Here is a 7,674-nt window from a genome sequence, read left to right on the forward strand (position 1 = left end):
CTCCCGAGATGCTGCCTGACCCGCTGAGTTACTCCAGCATTTGGTGTCTACCTTCCATCTCCACACGAAACAGAAAGCCAGGCAGGACTTTGTTGATGCAAGCATTACCTCCTGCCTGATTAATTATCTAGCAACATCGGCTCAGAAATATTTATGCCCCGATGTGCAAGAATCATGAGTGGATTGTGAGATATTGAGACTTCGGGGAGCTGGCTGATAGATGTGACTACCGGTATCTCCTTAATCAAACATACACTAATCCAATTTTAGATACGCTTCTTAAAAAGGTAAAATATTCCAGGATCCTCACTGGAGCAATGTTGAACAAACAACATTTGATGCTGAGCCACGTAAAAAAACAAGCATTAGACCCGTTAACCAAAAGCTCACTCATTAAGGGTAGAGTTTAGACTTTAGAGTCACAGCGAGGAAACCGGCCCTTCGGCCCACCGAGTCCACGCCGACCAGCAATCACTCCGTACACGAGCACTTGAATGAATGATACTTTATTATTGTCACATGTGCCATGTCACGGTGATATTCTTTGTTCTACACACCCAAGGTATGCAAAGAGTTGCCACATAAAGTGCACCGACAAGGTTACTAAGTATTCCATTGTAGGCAAACCATTCCCGGAGCACCCGGAGGAAACCCACAAGGTCCCAGGAAGTTGGGTACAAATTTTGGACAGACAGCATCCGAGGTCAGGATTGAACCCGGGTCTCTGGCGATGTAAGGCAGCAACTCTACCACCGTGTTGCACTTCCTGACAGAGCACCGCTGGCAGACCTCGGATGCTGTCCGTACAAAATTTGTACCTAACTTCCTGGGACCTTGTGAGTTCCCTCCGGGTGCTCCGTAAAATGGAATACTTAGTAACTTTGTCGGCGCCCTTTATGTGGCAACCCTTTGTATACCTTGGGTGTGTAGAACAAAGAATATCACCGTGACGTGTCACATGTGACAATAATAAAGTATCGTTCATTCAAGTGCTAGAGTGCGGGGATCGCTGGTCGGCGCGGACTCGGTGGGCCGAAGGGCCTGTTTCCGCGCTGTCTCTCTAAAGTCCAAACCCTACCCTTAACGAGTGAGCTTTTGGTTAACGGGTCTAATGCTTTTTGTTTAAACGTGGATCGGCGTCAAATGTTGTCTGTTCAAGCTCCAGTGAAGATCCTGGAATATTTTAATGTAATTGAGGGTAAGATAGATCAGCCGTGATTGAATGGCAGAGTGCCATTCAGATGGGCTGAATGGTCTCATTCTGCTCCCATCTCTTTTGAACTTATGATGGGAATTCCAGGGAGAGTGGTGGCCGCTGGAAGAATGAACGCCTTTGATGGGCCCCAGGGATGGGCGAGAGGCCAAGAATTGTCCGAAGATAAAGATCTCATCGGGATGTTAAGGGTCATGGAGACTGCAGAGATGCTGAGGAGTACAGCAATAACAGGATCTGGAAACCAGAATCAACTTTATAAAATAAGGGCATAGTATTAAGTGCTGGGTAGATGGGATCTAGTTAGAACATAGGCAGTAGAGAGAGAGAGAGAGAGAGAGACACAACATACTGGAGTAACAGTGGGTCACTCTGAAGAAGTCATAGAGCCACACAGCGTGGAAACTGGCCCTTCGGCCAAACTTGCCCCTCACAGACTAACATGCCCCATCTACACCAGCCCCACCTGCCTGCGTTTGGCCCATATCATTCCAAACCCAACCCTCTCCATCGAGTCATACAACGTTGAAACAGGCCCTTCGGTCCTACCTGCTCATGCCGACCAACATGCCCCATCTACATCAGTCCCACCTGTCTGCGTTTGGCCCATATCATTCCAACCCAACCCTCTCCATCGAGTCATACAGCGTTGAAACAGGCCCTTCGGCCCTACCTGCTCATGCCGACCAACATGCCCCATCTACATCAGTCCCACCTGCCTGCAAGTGGCTCGTATCCTTCTAAACCTGTCATACCCATGTACCTGTGCAAATGTTTGTTAAATGTTGTGATGGTCCCTGCCTTGACTACCTCCTCCTGCAGCTCGTTCCGTACACCATCTTTTGTGTAGAAAAGTTACTGCTCAGGTTCCTATTAAATCTATGTCCTCTTGTTCTCGATTCCCCTAATCTGGGTAAAAGACTGTGCATTTACACTGTCTATTCCTCTCATGATTTTGTACATCTTTATACGATCACCCCTGATCCTCCTGCGCTCCAAGGAATCGAGTCCCCGCCTGCCCAACTTCTCCCTTTAGCTCAGGGTCTCGAGCCCTGGCAACACCCTGGTGAATCTTCTTTGCACCCTTTCCAGCTTAACCGACCCGGTTCATTCCTGACCCGAAACGTCGCCTGTCCCTGTTCTCCACAGATGCTGCGTGTCATCGTTTTTTTTTCTTTCCGTAATCCATCATCTGCAGTTCCTTGCATCTCTGCGTCCCACCAGGCCGCCGTGGAGAAGGCCGCTGCTGGACCCCGCGGTCAACGGAGCCCACGCCCGGCCCCTGGGTCGACGGGGCCCGCGGCTGGGGCCCGGGTCGGCGATAGTGGACGATGGCGGTCGATGATGGCGCCGACCGACGGACCACGTGGGAGCGAGGACGCCGCTGCTGGGGGAAGGAACAAAGGGAGGCCTGGGGGGGGGGCACCGTGAGGGGGGGAGGGCACCGTGAGGGGAGGGGGAAGAACAATGGACAATGGAGGACCTGGCGGGGGGGGGGGGGGGGGGAGAACAAAAGAGGAGATGAGTATCGGAGTAAAGAGGTCCTTCTGCAGTTGTACAGGGCCCTGGCGAGACCACATCTGGAGTACTGTGTGCAGGTTTGGTCTCCTAATTTGAGGAAGGACGTCCTTGCCATTGAGGCAGTGCAGCGTAGGTTCACCAGGTTAATCCCTGAATACTCAGGAGAATATTCATCGACACACCAAATCTCCTCGATCTTCTAAGGAGGTAGTGGCGTTGTTGGGTCTTCTTTATGACTGACGGCCTTTCTTAATGACTGCATCAATGTGTTGGGTCCAGGACCTCGGAGATCCTCGGAGATATGCACGCCCAGGAACTTGAAGTTGAACGATTCCAAGATACTTTATTTTCACATGTACAGTGAAAACGCTTCGTTTTGCAGATTAAATCCCGCAGAGGGCCTCACCACTCGTGACTCTGCACCACGAGAACAAAAAGGTTCAAGCGAGAGAGAAAAAAAGCTACGGGTTTAAAAATGCAACCCTCTGGATTCCCTCTGGAACATCTGGCCAGCTGTGAAGCCGGCTACCAAGCACAGCTGGCTGACGTTATCCAGGTCACCAGCAGGGTGCAGCATTGTTGCACAACTTGCTGCAAATGGACCAAACTAACGCAAGTCCCAGCCATGTCGACACTGAACCTGCCCAGGTTCAAAACGACCCAGGTGGACTTTAACACCGTGAAGCCCGCGTGGTCTCTGGGAAGAAGAGGCCGACTCGGGAGCTCCATGCCGCTGAGTAGAGTTTCGACCGTCTCGATGCAGGGAGTTTCGACCATCCCGGGTGGTTCAACAGCCCCGACCGTGGGTGATGGAACATTATTACCTTCCATCACTGTGAGGAATGTGGAATCCGCTGTGGTGGATGTTGATACTAAATTTCACTTTATGCGGCTGTGTGTCTTGTTGCCTTTCACTTAGTACGGCTGTAAGGTGACTCAAACTTCACTGTGCCTTAATTGGTACATGTGACAATAAATTGAAAAGGACACAAAGATACTGGAGTAAGTCAGTGGGTTCGGGCAGCTTCTCTGGAGAACGTGGACAGGTGACGTTTCGGGTCGGGACTCCTCTTTAGATTGATTGCCTGGGGGGTGGATGCGGGGGAAGAATGAGTGAGAAGGTTGGGTGAGTGGAGGCGAGGGGGAGTGAGAAAGCTGGATGAGAGAAGAGGCAGGACAAAGCACGGCCGGCAACAGACCGACACAGGCGAGGGGGGGGGTCCTGATAGGCAAATGTTTGGGCAGATTAAAACAGGTGCGAGACAAAAGGATCGAAGAGTTGCAAATTGTGAAGCCAGATGAAGGAATGTAGGATGAGGGGAAGGGAGAAATAGGTGGGGCATGGGACGGGGAGAGAGAAAGGGGTTGTTAGAGATGACCTGACATTGGAGACTCCAATGTTCATACCATTGAATTGAATTGAATAAATTTTATTAGCCAAGTATGTACACATACAGGGAATTTGCCTTGGTGCTTTGCTCGCAAGTAACAACACGACATACAGTAAACAATTAAGAATAAAACATAATTTAAACATGTGAGGAGTGCATTAAAATACCAGAGCAAAAGGAGGCTACAGACTTTTGGTTATTGAGCAGAGCTACTGATGGTGGAAAAAAATAAGTGTTCTTATGTCTGGCTGTGGCTGCTTTGACAGTCCGGAGTCGCCTTCCAGAGGGAAGTGCTTCAGAGAGTTTGTGGCCAGGGTGAGAGGAGTCAGAGATAATCTTGCCCGCTCGCTTCCTGGCCCTAGCAGTGTACAGTTCGTCAATGGGGTGGGGGGGGGGAAGGTTGCAGCCAACAACATTCTCGGCTGATCGAACGATGTGCTGCAGCCACCGGATGTCGTGCTTGTATCTGTGTGAGCCATTCTCGTGTAGAACCGATCTACCAGTGAGTAGGGGGTGGGTGTGTGTGTGTGTGTGTGTGTGTGTGTGTGTGTGACACACTCCCGGGTGTCAGTGTGTGTGACCAATCCCCCAGAGCAGAACCTACCTACAATACAATGCAATATATCTTTATTGTCATTGTACAGGGGTACAACGAGATTGGGAATGCGCCTCCCATACGATGCAATAATTTAATTAGCTAGTCAGTATTCATTTAAACAACCACCCACCCAACGAAACAAATTGTAACAGTTTTAAAACAGAATAAAGTGCAAGTAGGTCTGTGCCGGTTCACTGTGCGATGTGACCATCCGGCTCAGCAGGACCGGTTCATAGCAGCTATGGCCCTGGGGATGAAGCTGTTCCTGAGTCTGGAGGTGCGGGCGTAGAAGGCCTTGTATCGTCTGCCCGATGGAAGGGGTTCGAACAGACTGTTGCAGGGGTGTGAAGAGTCTTTGTGGATGCTGGTGGCTTTTCTGAGGCATCGTGTGTTGTAGATGCCCTCCAAGGCCAGTGAGGGTCAATGCGTTGGCGAGGGCCAGTGTGTGCAGCCCATCCCCAATGAAGATCAAGAGTGTGTGGGACTCATCCACTGGTGAGGGTCCTGGGGGGGACATCTCTACCCAGCGAGCGAGGGGGGATTTTGGGATAACTATCATCGCTCCTTCATGATCAGTGACGAAGAAGCAAGGAGATAACAACTCCCTTTTTTGCCTTCCATCACGGTGTGGAGGAGAGTCACTGTGGAGGATGCTTGTGTTGAATTATGGAGTTGTGTGTTTTTGTTGCTTTTTCTATGGCTGTGACTGCATGGTAACTACATTTCATTCAAACCCGTTTTGAATGACAAATACAGAAATTCAATTCTTAGATCCATTCTCCAGGAAATTCTGTACGCAGTTTTGCATTGATCGGTGGCATTTGTACCAGCCAAGTACACCCGGTCTCGGACGATCTGACCCCCCGCCTGCCTCAGCGAGATATAGTGGGTGGCAGGACCTGTAGGCGGGAGTCACAAGATGGCCACCCAGAAGCCAATAGTTTTCAGTGGCATTGTCCGTGGGAACTCTATACTAAACTGTGCTCACCAGGTACCGACGAAGGCAGGTGGCCCCAGCAATGGCTGCCTCTCCAACAGTCTCTGTTTGCCCCTTCCTTCTCTGTTGTGTTTTTTTTAAGTCTGTGTTAAATGTATGTTTTAGTGATCTTTAGCTGTTTTATGTGGGGTTCGGGGGAAACTTTTTTAAATCTCTTACCACAACCGAGATGCGTTCCCCCCCCTCCCGGGTCGTATCTCCATCCGGACCGCGGCCTAACATCGAGGAGTGGGCGGCCTATGCTGGAGGCAGACTTTGGAGCTCCAACCGCGGGAAGTCTGCGGACTTGCTATTGTGGAGCTGGCTGCCTCTGGTTAGAGACTGACTTCGGGAGCTTCGATCGCCAGATGGTTCGACTGCCCCGACCACAGAATAAATGAGGAAGTAGATTGGACTTTATTGCCTTCCATCACAGTGAGGAATGTGGGGAATCCGCTGTGGTGGATGTTCATGTTAACTTTTTATGAAGTTGTTTGTCTTGTTGCTTTTTTCTTTAGCATGGCTGTATGGTAAATCGAATTTCACTGTACCTTACTTGGTACATGTGACAATAAACGCACCTTTGGGCAACCAATCCAACTATCTCAAAGCCTCCCCACCACTAACCTACCCTTTGGCTTCACCTCCATCTGGTGGCATGCAGATTCATACGAGACGTTACCCCAATTCCTTCCAGATTTCTCTTCCCCATTTTGGGATGTCTATTCTCGCTACTTCGTGATCAGTGGACAAAACTCTTGGCGATGGCCTAACCAACATGGACTTGGTCACACAGACTCCAATGGTTCCAAGTACCTGCGCGCCATCTTTAAACTTTAGATACGGCGTGGGAACAGGCTCCTCAGGACAGAGTCCAGGCCAGCCAATGCTCACCCATACACTAACTAGTTCCATCCTACACAAAAGACGCAGGAGGAGGCCATTCGGCCCTTCGAACCAGCACCTCCATTCAATGTGATCATGGCTGATCATTCTCAATCAGTACCCCGTTCCTGCCTTCTCCCCATACCCCCTGACCCTGCTATCCTTAAGAGCTCTATCGCCGGGAACATTTACAGAATTTCCCTCGTGTCCGTCCTCCCCGTGACCACGTGGGTTTTCCCCAGGCGCTACGACTTCCTCTCGCACTCTAAAGGCGTACAAGTTTGTAGGTTAATTGGCTTTGGTTAAAAATTGTAAATTATCCCGAATGTGTAACCGGGAGGGATTTAAAAAAACAATCAATGGTCGACTCTGACTCGGACTCAGTGGGACGAAAGGCCAATGTCCGAGTTGTATCTCTAAACTAAAGGAGCCAATTAATCTACAAACCTGGTATTTATTCACAGAATGCTGGAGTAACTCAGCAGATCAGGCAGCATCTCGGGAGAGAAGGAATGGGTGACGTTTCGGGTCGAGACCCTTCTTCAGACCCATCAGTCTGAAGAAGGGTCTCGACCCGAAACGTCACCCATTCCTTCTCTCCCGAGATGCTGCCTGACCTGCTGAGTTACTCCAGCATTTTGTGAATACCTTCGATTTGTACTAGCATCTGCAGTTATTTTCTTAATCTACAAACCTGTATGTTTTTGGGGTGTGGGAGGAAACCGGAGAAACCCCACGCGGTCACAGAGAGAACGTGCAAACTCCACACAGACAGCACCCGTGGTCGGGACCAAACCGGGGTCTCTGGCGCTGTAAGGAAGGAACTCTACCACTGCCCCACCCTAAATGGGCAACTGGTAGGTGGCTACCAAATGTCCGAGACTCCCACAACTGAATGAGTTATAAAAATACTTGTTGCATTTCATAAATTCATACATTTCCAGGCTTCTGGCTGTGTACCAAGACAACCTCGTCTCAATCCACAGGTACAAGTGATCAATAACTGTTTAGAACAATTACAGGTACAATAACTGTTTAGAAAACACAGTCCAAAAAAAAAATGAAAGCAAACAATGAAAATTAGTCCCTT

Source organism: Rhinoraja longicauda, chromosome 28 (genome assembly GCF_053455715.1).
Source record: "Rhinoraja longicauda isolate Sanriku21f chromosome 28, sRhiLon1.1, whole genome shotgun sequence".
NCBI lineage: Eukaryota > Metazoa > Chordata > Chondrichthyes > Rajiformes > Arhynchobatidae > Rhinoraja > Rhinoraja longicauda.